General features: G+C 36.9%; 1 non-coding gene across 1 annotated transcript; it reads right to left on the bottom strand.

The window, feature by feature from the left end:
• Positions 1-9,231: 9,231 nt before the first annotated feature.
• On the bottom strand, positions 9,232-9,340 carry LOC131149944 (small nucleolar RNA R71). The gene has a single exon (XR_009135335.1). It is a non-coding gene; the product is annotated as a small nucleolar RNA R71 (small nucleolar RNA).
• Positions 9,341-12,961: the final 3,621 nt, after the last annotated feature.

Genomic DNA, 12,961 nt, shown 5'->3' on the forward strand with positions numbered 1-12,961 from the left:
ATTTAAGAGAAAGCATGTGAAAACTAAATAAATATGGAGAGTAAAAGAAACATCCCTTGTGAAACCTACCGGACCCAAGAAAGTATGGGTACCAAGATGAAAGATTAGTTCATAAATGAAAAACTCCATGGATTAAGTCATTCCCCTTTAAAAGTTAAGAAAGTAATTTAATTCATTATCAACAAACGAACTAGAAGAAAAACTAAAAGATGAGTTTTAAGAGCTTATTATAACAAATTCAAAATGACATTATTGGCTAAAATCATAGGATGATTTTTACAAGGCTTAACTTAAGAAAATATTAAGAAAATATGAAATTGAGCTTATTACATAAGTACCTTGATTAAGAAAACGGTATTTGAGAATGAAAGCCTATATGCTACATGCTTTCATGTCTATATGATATGTTATATGCTACATGTGTATGACTTGACTTGACTTATATTGATAATTTATGGCTCACTATGTTGAAAATTTGAGCATGAGATTAATTCTTGACCATGCATGCTATCGATGAATCACATGGATAAACTCACTGCTCTTTATATTGTTATCTATGAGTTATAAAAGATATAATAGTTATATTGGTATCCATAAGCTATACATGATGTGATAATGACTTTGGTATCTATTAAGTACTTTGGTATCCACGAATATTTTAATTGATATCAAAATTTAAAAGCTCACTTTGTATCACAATCTAAAAGTTCTATTTGTTTTCAAGTATGACAAGTATGACTATATCTATGAGCATGGTATGACATTGATGATATTAGCATGATATTGATATTTGATACATGACATGAATCAATGATTTGAAACATGGGATGATAAAAGCATAATTGGTAACAAAACTAAATGTATTGAATTCCGGGAGAGTGTTATGACTTATTGCTTATATTATGATCATTTCCCTATTAATCAATTGGTATCATGAATTAATAAAATTTTAAATTGATATCATGAATTAAAATTTAAATTGGTATCATAAAATCAACAATTGGTATATTGAATAATGTCAAAGGGGGGAAAATTTGTTAGTAAAGATATGACTATTAAAACACACTACACATGTGTTGGAATTGGTGTGATCCCAAAAGGGGGAGTGAATTGGGTTTTAAAAACCTTTTCGGCTAATTTAAAAGTTTCACCGATTCACCACAGTTCATATCCCAATCAACGTATGTAGGTGTATGTAAAGCGAGTTTAACAATAAAAACAAACATACATGTGTGCAGTATCTTATTTAAAGTAAATGTGTGCATGAGAATAATTTTGACATTAAATAAACATTCATACACATGCTGAAAATAAAGTGCAGGAATATAAATAAGATAGAGAGAGAGACACACCATATTTGTTATCAAGGTTCGGCCAAACCAGCCTACATCCCTACCTTAGGCTTACCCCCAAGGATTCCACTATACTTGCTCACTTAACCGGGCAGAGCAAAAGCCCTTTACATCCTCTCCTTACGGGGCGAGAAAAACCCAAACTCAATTACTAGGTTGAGCCAAACTAGACTCACTTGCGGGGCTGAGACTCTCTAGTTCAATTCCGGGCTGAACCAAACCGGTCTCATTTACAGGGCTAAGACTCCCCAGTTCAATTAACGGGCTGAACCAAACCGTTACAATAAAAAATTTGTGTACATACGAAAAAGCTTCTAAATACAAACATGGATGTACACATTAAAGCTCTATGATGTATGCACTCTCTTATGATATGATTTTACCTCAATAGAGTAAAGGGTGTGTTTCTAAATAATCAGTGCACAAATACGTGTATGAAAATATGAGCATTATGTTCTCCAACAAAGATTTATGCAAATGTGAAAAGCTTGGATAATCTAGAAGTTAAGCTCAATAAAATGTTTGCAATAAATAACTTTTTCCAAAATATATTTATCAAGGAAATAATCCGGGAGAACACCTAAGCAATATTCTCAGAAATGTTTTTCAAATATTTGATGCCTAGTGAGAATATGTGCAAATGAAATGCCCTAAATAAAATACTCTCCTCAAAGAAGATTTTGAAATAAATACATGAAAAAGAGTTGGAGAGATTTGAATAAAAGATATTTGATCCCAAAAGAGTGACTTAAACAATAAAAAACATTTTGGGGGAACTTTGATTAACCAAAGATTAGAGAGAAATTTAGAGTTAATCAAAGTTGCTAATCTGGAGTAATGAAATGGTATTTATAGAGTTTGTGAGAAATATGACCATTGGGGACACGGAGGTCATTTTAGAAAAAGTTTAACAACGTTTAATTAAAATTAACCTCGTTTTAAAAAGTTAACCGCGGTAAAAATTCGGACCAACCCGAGAGCATCGGTCGACCAAAAGACTTTCGGCCGACCGAAGTTCATATGGCTCAATCGATCGAGCCGATTTTGAACTTCAGGGTCAGTCGACCAGGAAGAGTGATTTTTCCAAATTAGCATGGTTTGGTCGACTAAGGTGAAAATGAACTAACTGGTCGGTTGACCAAAAGAGGCGATTTTTCAAAACAGCGAGGTTCGGTCAACCGAGACATTTTGCACTGAGAAGTTCGGTCAACCAGGTTGTTGGGGCATCTCCAAAGGACCCTCGGTCGATTAGAGCATTGAAGTACATTTTGGGCTCGGACGACCAGGTGGTCAAAAAGTTGACTTCAGGAGGTTTCGGTTGACTGGGGCCATTTGAACTACAAGAGTACGGTCGACCCGGACATGGTCAGCTGTTGACCTGGACCTAGGTACGGTCAAATGGGCTAAAATGAACTATCTAGTTTGGTCGACCGGGCTATGGTCAACTTGTTGACTTGAACCGGGTTCGGTCGACCGGGGCATTTTGTACATAAGATTTCGGTCATGTTTAAGCCACAGTCACCCTATTTTAAATGACCAAGTATGGGTATGCATGAGTGAGTGTCCTAAGGTCATTTCTAAGTCCTTTTTGAAGACATCGAAAAAATATGGTGTCAGTCGACCGAAGTTTTTGTAAACTTCGTTTTAGCCCCAATTTTGACCCTAAAGCTATTTTAAAAACTTTGTATGATTTTGGTCTATTTAGAAAAAAGCTTTTGGTGAGATGTGCTGGTCCCTCGGGTCTATCTACGGTCGTTCTGAGCATTCAAACACATCATGCAGATGCATGTAATATTACAGACCAAAGACAAAATAAATGTAAATACAAATTAAAAACCAATGTCTTCGTCTTTTTGCTCTTCCGACTTCATAGAATGTGCTTGATCGTATAGTTTTTAAGTCCTACAAGCTTCCATCACCGTTGCCTTATGTGTGTGTTAAATTAATGGACATGTTCACATGCTAGATACACACATAAGAAATATCTGCTTTGTGAGCATCAAAACAGGGATCGGACTCAAAAAGTTAACAATGCTATATTGAAAAATAATAAATTGAGTGCGTACACATGTTTTTGAACTTAATCATTTTTTTTCTCTTTTTGATTGATGTCAAAAAGGGAAGAAGTTTTAAGAAAAAATTGAGCATGGTATTGCAAAAATTGAGCATGAACATAATATATATTAAAAGGAGGAGAAGTATTTGATATTGATTGATAAACTTGAACTTGAATAAAGTGAGGAACATGATTGTAAAATGAAGTGATGAGCATGATTGTAAAAGAGTTTTTGAAATTAATATTGATCTTGCGAATATTGTTAAGATGATACTTATTGAAAGGGGGAGTCGTTTTAAGGCTCACTCTAATTTTTGCTTTTTATTTGTCATCATCAGAAATGGGGAGATTGTTGGTCTTACAAGGCTTAACGTCTTATTTTAATGCTAGCAAACAAGTAGAACTTAACATACTTTGTTTAAGTGATGTATTTTTAGGACTCAATGATGAATGCAAGGTTAGTGAATTCATGAAAGCTTGTACTTCAAAGAAGGATGATTATATCAAGCTTGCAGTATGGATTAAAACTTGAAGATCATCAGAGCATTGATATAAAAGAAAAAACTTCAAGAATGAAAGCCCAAGTGATCAACATGGAAAGCTCAAAGATCAATGAAGCTCAAAATCTAAAGTAATATTGAAAGATCAAGAGAGATAGATCTTGAAAGCTCACATCAAATTCAGGATCATTGGAGCTCAGCAATAAAGAGAACTCAAAGCAAAGAAGAGACAAATGAGTCTTTAGGACAATCTTTGTAAGTACTTCAAATAATTTCAATATGGATGCATGAAACTCTTATGTTAATTTATTGGACCTAGATACCTTTTAAAATACTTGTAAAATATTTTTATAAGGTCAAAAGATATTTCAAAAAGCTTAAAATTATTTTTGGAATAAAAAGCACCAAAAAGAGGTTTTTCCAAATGCTATCATTTTTTCTATGTCCACATTGAGGTGCATTTTTCTCTACCCAAAGCTCCTTATTTTAAAGAGTGTTCAACATGTAAGTTGTATAACTTTCTCTTAGCATTCTATTGACACCAAAAACACCTAATGTTGAGTTGTATAGAAAACGTTAGGACTATAATATTGAAGCAAGGTCGAAGCTGTCTGACAGAACAACCTTAGGCGACTGACCCTGTGAGTTCAGGCGCCTGAACATGTACTGACTTTGAAAATTACAGTTTTTTGAAACTTCAGGCGACTAACCCTGATACTTCAAGTGCTTGAACACTATTAACGGTTATATTTTTAAAAAGTTTTTAAATTCAAATTCATATTTCTTGCGCTCCAAACTTTCCATAAACTTAGGAAACACTCCAAATCACTTTGGGAACATGAAATATACTTGATTTGACATCTATAAATAACCCTCCAAGGCTAAGGATTAATTACACCAAGAAAATACAGCAAACAAGCTTTCTTGCTCTCAAATCTCCTAACTCTCTCAAAAGCTCTCTTGTGCAATCAATTTCTGAGTTTCACTACTGAGATTTGTTGTGGGTTTATAAAAAAAATTCTGAGTCTACTATTATATCTTTCAACCTAGAAAGAAAGCTTACGGTGATATCTTCTTGAGCTTCATAATTCCATATTGTGAATTTGATTGAAGTATATAGATTTAACTTGTACTAATAAGCTCTTTGTGTGAGCATTCTTTGTACACATATTTTGGTTATATTTCTTGTAGATTGACAATTCCAAAGATTGTTTGAATCTTTGGCTAAGCAAGGGGATATTGCTTAGAGAGGCGGGCTCTAGCCTATTTGAAGGAGTGACCGAATAAGGGTGCATCGTTTGGAGAGGTGGGTTCTAGCCTATTGAAGGAGTGTGTAAAGGTTTGTTCCTCCTGATAAAGGAACAGGTTTAGTGAATCCTTTGGTGGTTTGCCAAAGGCATGGACGTAGGCTAGGTATAAGTCGAACCTCGTAAAAATATCTTTTTTTCGCTTACTCTTTATTTTCAGTACATATTTCAATTGCGTGGATGGTTTAAATTGAAAATCATATATACTACGTACGTTTGGGAATCAAGTAAACTTAAAGTTTAACTTTAATTTGGGTTGTAGAAACCGAAAGGAAGTACGTTGGTTAAACCATATCTTGCAGAAACCTTACGGGAGTACGTTACTTAGTTAAACATCCTAAAGATAAATTAACTGAAAGTTTATTTGAATTTTGAATATTAGGAAGAGTGTGAATATTGTGTTAGATTTTATATTACATATCATATTAATCAAATCAATCAATGCAAGGTTTCACCTCAACAAACACAAATTATCATTCACTACAGGGCTTAATTCAAATTTATATCAAGGACTGACAACAAAAGCTATATTATAATTGAATGGTTTAAAATTTGATATTGAGTAGTTTGTGTTTATATTTCAAAGAGTGTTGAAACTTGCAAATTTCCATCAATCTAATTTGTGCTGCAGGTAACTTGTGTTTGGCAAATCATTTGGTTGTTTGTTTTCAAATTATGGATGATTGGCTTGGTTACTTGAATGATTGGTTTTGTTGCTTGGTTGTTTACATAGTTGTGTTGATTGATTGAATTAAAAGAACAAAGTTCTTGAGTGATTAAAGAATTAAACAAACAAGTCAAGAATTAGCCCAAAAAAATAAAAGAAGGTTAAGGATTCCTAAAAGGAATTAAGGTAGTATTTGCCAAATCAGTGTGTCATTCTCTCTCTATCTTATTTAAATTCCTGCACTTAAATTTTAGCATCTATATGAATGTTTGTTTAATGTCACAATTATTTGCATACACACTTTTGATTTAAATAAATTTTACTGCACAAGTGTATGTTTACTTTCACTATTAAAATTATTTTACATACACACATGTAAATTGAATGGGATATGATATGTGACGAATTGGCGTAAATGCTTAATTTAGAAGAAAAGTTTTCAAAACTTAATTCACCCCCCTCTTGGGATCACACTTATTCCAACAATTGGTATTAGAGCCTGGTTGCAATAAGTTTAACTGCTATTTGCATAAAGATTGCAACGACTCATTGATTACGTGCCGAAATTGCGTAATTGGGCGTTTAACCCGAACTTTACCGTTTATATTTTTAATTAAATGTCCAAAATTTTTCAATATTTTAATAAAGTGCCAAAATTATCAATCTTAAACTTTATTGCACTATTTATAAAGTTTTGGTAATTTTTTGTCACAGGAAAATTCCCAGGAATCAAAACCGACACCTGTTCGTATTTCATGCATAACTTTTCCGTCCAAGTTCCGATTGAGACGATTCAAATTTCTAGAGAAAGAGGAAAGGATCATATACAACTTTTGTGTTTTGAGTTTTGTGAGATACGAGCTCCAGAAGAACAGAACTTGTGACGAGCAGAGAACAAATAAAATGAAAAAAAATTAAAAAAAAATGGATAGTTGATGTGACCCGGCCATGCATAGCCTGGTCGGGTTGGCAAATCTAGGTAGGGCTTCTTTTTCTTTTCTTTTTAAACCCCCCATGATGCTTCCCAATCTAGGCTGGACGGCTCCTCTGTTCTTCTCTTCTCCTTCTTCTCCTTCTTCTTTCTATTTTAGTTTGTTTTTTTTTTTTTTTTTTAATTCTTTGCTCCTTGCGGTCTCTCGCTCCTTCAACTCTCCCTCTCGGTTCCCTCTCCCTGTATCTCCTTCTTGTCTCCCCTCACCTTCTTTCTCTGTCTCTCCCTTAGCTTCTCTGCCCCTCTCATTTCCTTAACTCTCTATATATCCCCTCTCGATTTTGCTCTCCTTTTTGGTTCTATCTTGCTTATTGCTTTGCTGCTTGCCTGTACAAAGCTGCTGCTGCTTGCCTGCTTGCTATGCTATTGCTACTGTCAAGCTGTTGCCCTGTCACTACCCGCAACTGCTTCAATCTCCTCACCATCGAGAGCCACCACCATAGCGACCTGAAGAGCTTTCTTTCTCGTAGTTCCTCCCGGGAGCAGCAACACCAGCAGAGCTTCTCCTCACACAGGGGGCCACTCCAGCAAACAGCAGATCTCCACCATAAACAGCAGCCCCTATTCCCTCCATAGCACTGCACGCTCCAACACAGCCCCTCTTGGTTCCTCTGCTCAACCCCGGCCATTCCCAGCCAGCAACCACCCTCTGTTTTTCTCTCTCTCTCTCCTTTCTTTTCTTTTCTCTTCTTTTCTATTATTTTTTAGTTGTAATGAAATATTTTTTTTATTTGTTTAAGTTTATTTTCAATTTGGGATTTGAGATTTGTTAGGGACTTAATTCCTTTTTTTATTGAAGTGTAATTTTTTTGCTTACTCTACGTTCTTAATTAAGTTAGTATTAGAACTAAAGCATTTAAATTAGTCTTGTTTTTATTTATCCTTTGCTTACTTTAAATTTTGATTTTGTTCTAAAAAAAAATAAAATAAAAATAAAATACGAAAAGAACAAAAAGAAGTGTTTTGTTTTTAACGATTTAGACGCGTCCATCTTTTCAAGATTTAATTTTTATTTTTCGAACTTGTTTAGTTTAGGGTCGGTTTTTATAAAGTGTGTGTTTTTATCATGTCCCGTTGTTTTCGTTTATAAATTTTCATTAATAATTTTTTGTATTCGAGTTTCTCTCTTCTTGTTAAAAGTTTCGTTTTTTTTTTTTTGTGTGTATTCATATCTAGTTAAGTTTCCTTTGCGTGTTTTAAATTTATATTCAAAGTTTCCTTCTTTAATTGACACGTGCTTTAATGTTTCCTTAAGTAGGATAGGGTTTCCATTCTTGCTTTTCAAAGTTTCCTTCTTTAATTGACACGTGCTTTAATGTTTCCTTAAGTAGGATAGGGTTTCCATTCTTGCTTTTTTAATTTAGTGAATGTTAGTTTTAGGGTTTAAATTACGTGTCAATCTAATTCGGTAAAAGTGAACTTGATTGAACCATCTTGAAAACTCAATCTGACTGATTAGTACAAATTTTGTTTTCGATTGGAAAGAACGTAAAATCTTGATTAAAACGCTTCCCTGAGGAGACCATCTAACCTTTGGGCTTAATATTAATACATAACTCCTAATACTTGGGATAGCTGCTTTCGAGCTGCTCATTTTTTGAGTGATAAGTTTGGCCGCCGTTGGCCTGGATTTTCCAGTTTTAAAAATTTTCGAATTTTGGCGTTTTCCCAATTATTTTTTTGTTTTGCTTTTTCTTTATGAATCAACAAAACTGAACCAAAATTGAAACTTGAAAAAATTGAAAAAACCACAATTTTGTCTTTGCCCGTGTAGTGGGGATTCTATTGGTGATTGTGATGTGTTATGCCCTGGGTTCGGATAATTCGAATCGAGGGTGTGACTTTCACTAGCAACTAGTAGGGAAACTCATAGCACTGAGTTTGACTATTCACCTGTTAGTCGCTACTAGTGATCCTGAATTTTGACTGAATACTCGGTTTGGCAATTTTTTGAAGAAAAGCTATGGCTGCACATGCAACCACGTCACTTGAAGATTTCTATATCGCACCACATCTAACAAACACACCTTCATGCATTTGGGTGTTGCCCAGGATGCCCCGAATTTCCTCTTAAGTCATGGCATGTTTCGTTATTCCCCAATTTCACGGATGGACTCTGAGAGTCCGTACAACGCTCTGACAGCCTTTGAGATGGTTTGCACCACTTTCATTAATAGGGGCTGGAACTGATTAATACATTAAACTGGCGTTTGTTTCCCCTTTTCTCCGGGGTTTTCGCTAAAGACATGGCAAAATATGGTTTAATTCTTTTGGCGCCCTAACTCTAATTACTAGTTGGGCTGAAATGCAGCGTGAGTTCTTACATAATTTTTTTCTTCCCCTCTTCAGAGACTCAGTACCTACAGGTAGCAGATCATTCAGTTTTCATGCAAAAAGATGGTGAGACATTCCAAGCATGTTGGGAGAGATTCAAGGACTTGATGAACATATGCCCGCACCATGGTTTCGAATCGTGGAGGTTAGTGAATTATTTTTTTACTGCTTTAACCCCTGTGTGCAAACAATTTGTCCAGTCTATGTGCAATGGGATGTTCTTCCGTAAGGAACCAGACGAGGGCTTATCATTTTTAGACTATCTCGCTGAGAGTGCCCAGCAGTGGAACGCACGACCAGAACGGGTGCCGATAGCTGCCCAACCTATCCGAGCAATCAGTGGCGGGGGCAGATATGAGGTCAAAGAGGACACTAGCTTACAGGCCCTTGTAATTGCGTTATCTAAAAAATTGGAAGTCATGGAATCCGAAAAGTCGAAAGCTGAGATTTGCACGATTTGTGAGACTTCAGACCACAGACCTCAGGATTGTCAATTCTTACTTGTGTTGCAAGAAAGCATATCTGATCAGGTGTCATCGGCAAATTGGGTTAATAAGACGCAGAATCAGCCGCTCTCAAATACTTACAATCCGGGGTGGCAGAATCATCCAAACCTCCAATGGAGAAATGATCAGCCTGGTCCATTATCTTCACGGTATCAGCAGGCACCTCAATCATATCCACCGCCTCCGCAACCGACATACAATCCAGTCGTAGCTCCTCAACCGCAGTATCAAACGCAATAGTTTTCTCGGAGCTACACACCACTAGGATTCCAACCACCGTTAGTCCCCATTCCAGTAAAGAAAGCTTCAGATGATAGTGTAGCGCAGGTGGCAACCATGCTCCAGCAATTCATGCAAATGCAAGTTACGACGAATGGAGAACTGAAAGATGCCGTAAGCAAGATGAGTACACAGCTTAATACCCTGGAAAAAGGAAAATTCCCTACACAGCCTCAGCCTAATCCCCAGGTATATAGACAGCCACAACAATCAGTGCACACTGTTTCAGGGAATACGTTTGAGTCCGCAAAAGCAGTTATTACTTTGCGAAGTGGAAAGGAAGTTCCCCGTCCTGAAATGGCCACTGACTAACAAACAACCACGCCGACACCTGAGGTGACGAATGAGACAGATAAAGGAAAAGAAAAATCAGACGAGGCCAGCTCAAGTTTAACAAAGTCAGATAATAAAAAGGATGAGCCAGTTAAGGAATACTAGCCGGTGGTCCCATACCCTTAGCGTTTGACATCTGGACAAAAGAACAAGTATCATACAGATTCAAGAGATATTCAAAAAGGTAAAAACCAATATTCCACTCTTAGATGCCATACAGCAGATCCCTGCATATGCAAAATTTCTGAAAGATTTATGCACCGTAAAAAGGAAACTGAACGTGAAGAAAAAGGCTTTCTTAACTGAGCAGTTCAGTGCATTGATTCTTAGTCAGACTCCATAGAAACTTAGAGATCCTGGCTCCCCCACGATACCTATTATGATTGGTGAATCTCGTATCGGAAGAGCTCTACTTGACTTAGGGAGTAGTGTGAATCTGCTTCCGTCTTCATTATATGACCAGCTGGGTTTAGGTGAATTGAAGAGAACTACTATGATGCTACAATTGGCAGACATATCTGTAAAGGCTCCACGAGGTATTGTTTAGGATGTTTTGGTTCAGGTTGACAAATTTTACTATCCCGTGGATTTCGTTGTTTTGGATATGCAGCAGCCTGTTTCCACCATTTATCAGGCTCTTGTCATTTTGGGGCGACCATTCCTTGCTACTTCAAACGCCCTGATTAACTGTTGGAGCGGAGTCCTGAAGCTCACATTTGGGAACATGACATTGGAAATGAATGTTTTTAATGCTCATAGGATGTCAAGTGGGTGTGATGACGCAGACACTCATGCAGTCGATGTGATAGATGACTTAGACACTTCAGAGCTACTGTCGGTACTCGATGTCGATGCCGCACTTGAAAATGACTCTTTTGCGCAGTTTGAAGGGATTGATGAATTATTGCTAGAATCAGAGGAGCAGATCCCAGATAGTGGTCCTCATATGTTTGATGTGAGTTATACAAGTAGTTGGCGTAAGCCTACATTTGAGGCCATTGACCTACCAGAAATTCTGAAGTCATCCGCAGAAGAAATTCCAACCCTTGAGTTGAAACCATTGCCTGCCGAGCTGAAATATGCTTTCTTGGGTCCAGTAGACGGCACATTCCCTGTGGTAATTTCTTCACACCTTACTCATGAACAAGAAACTAAATTATTGCAGGTACTTCGAGAGCATCGAGGAGCGATTGGATGGACCATTGCTGACATCAAAGGTATCGACCCTTCCATTTGCACTCATAACATCTTCCTCGAAGGAGACGCTAAACCAGTTCAAGATGCATAGAGGAGGCTGAATCCAACCATGAAAGAGGTGGTAAAAAACGAAGTGTTGAAATTATTAGCTGCAGACATCATCTATCCAATCTCCGACAGCAAATGGGTAAGCCCAACATAGGTAGTTCCAAAAAAATCTGGTTTGACTGTCATTGAAAATGCTAATAGAGAATTGATCACTAGGAAAGTAACGGGTTGGAGAATGTGCATTGATTATCGTAAATTGAATTCGGCTAGCCGAAAAGATCATTTCCCATTACCTTTCCTAGATCAGATATTAGAGAAAGTAGCTGGTAATTCTTTTTATTGTTTCTTGGATGGATTTTCTGGTTACTATCAAATTGCCGTAGCACCTGAGGACCAAGAGAAGACTACCTTCACTTGTCCCTTTGGTACCTTTGCTTTCCGCAGAATGCCATTCGGTCTATGTAATGCCCCTGCTACTTTCCAACGCTGTATGATGAGTATTTTCTCTGATATGTTAGATGATATGTGCGAAATTTTTATGGATGAATTTTCTGTGTTTGGTAAGTCTTTTGATCATTGTTTGACACATTTAATTGCGATTTTGAAAAGATGTGAGGAAAAGAATTTACTTCTAAACTGGGAAAAATGTCAATTTATGGTACGTAGTGGTTTAGTACTTGGACATTTGGTTTCTGAGCGTGGTATAGAAGTTGATAGGGACAAGGTAGAGCTGATTTCTCAGTTACCTATCCCTAAGACAGTCCGGGATATTCGCTCCTTCCTTGGTCATGCCGGGTTCTATAGACGTTTTATTGAGGGTTTCAGTAGTATTGCTAAACCATTATGTACCTTGTTGCAAAATGAAATTGAATTTGTGTGGACTGATGATTGTCAACAGGCCTTTGAAACGCTAAAGCGACATTTGACTATTGCGCCTATCATGCAACCTCCTCGGTGGGACTTGCCGTTTGAGATCATGACCGACGCTAGTGACTACGCTCTTGGTGCTGTTCTAGGTCAACGAATTGATAACAAGCCGTCGGTTATTTATTATGCCAGTCGAACTTTGAATAATGCTCAGAGAAATTATACTACCACTGAGAAGGAATTGCTAGCTGTTGTTTTTGCTTTAGAAAAATTTCGTTCTTATGTCATTGGTGCACCTGTCATTATTTTTACTGACCACTCTGAGCAAAGAAGGATGCCAAGCCCAGATTGATCAGGTGGATTCTACTCCTCCAGGAATTCGATATCACCATACGCGATAAAAAGGGCATGGAAAACGTTGTAGCTGACCATCTTTCTCGATTACAGCTACCCGAGGTACTGGTGTCCCTCCCTTGAATGGCGAATTTCCTGATGAATGTCTCTTTGCTGTGTCACGCGCTCCA

Source organism: Malania oleifera, chromosome 2 (genome assembly GCF_029873635.1).
Source record: "Malania oleifera isolate guangnan ecotype guangnan chromosome 2, ASM2987363v1, whole genome shotgun sequence".
In the NCBI taxonomy this organism is placed as follows: domain Eukaryota; kingdom Viridiplantae; phylum Streptophyta; class Magnoliopsida; order Santalales; family Ximeniaceae; genus Malania; species Malania oleifera.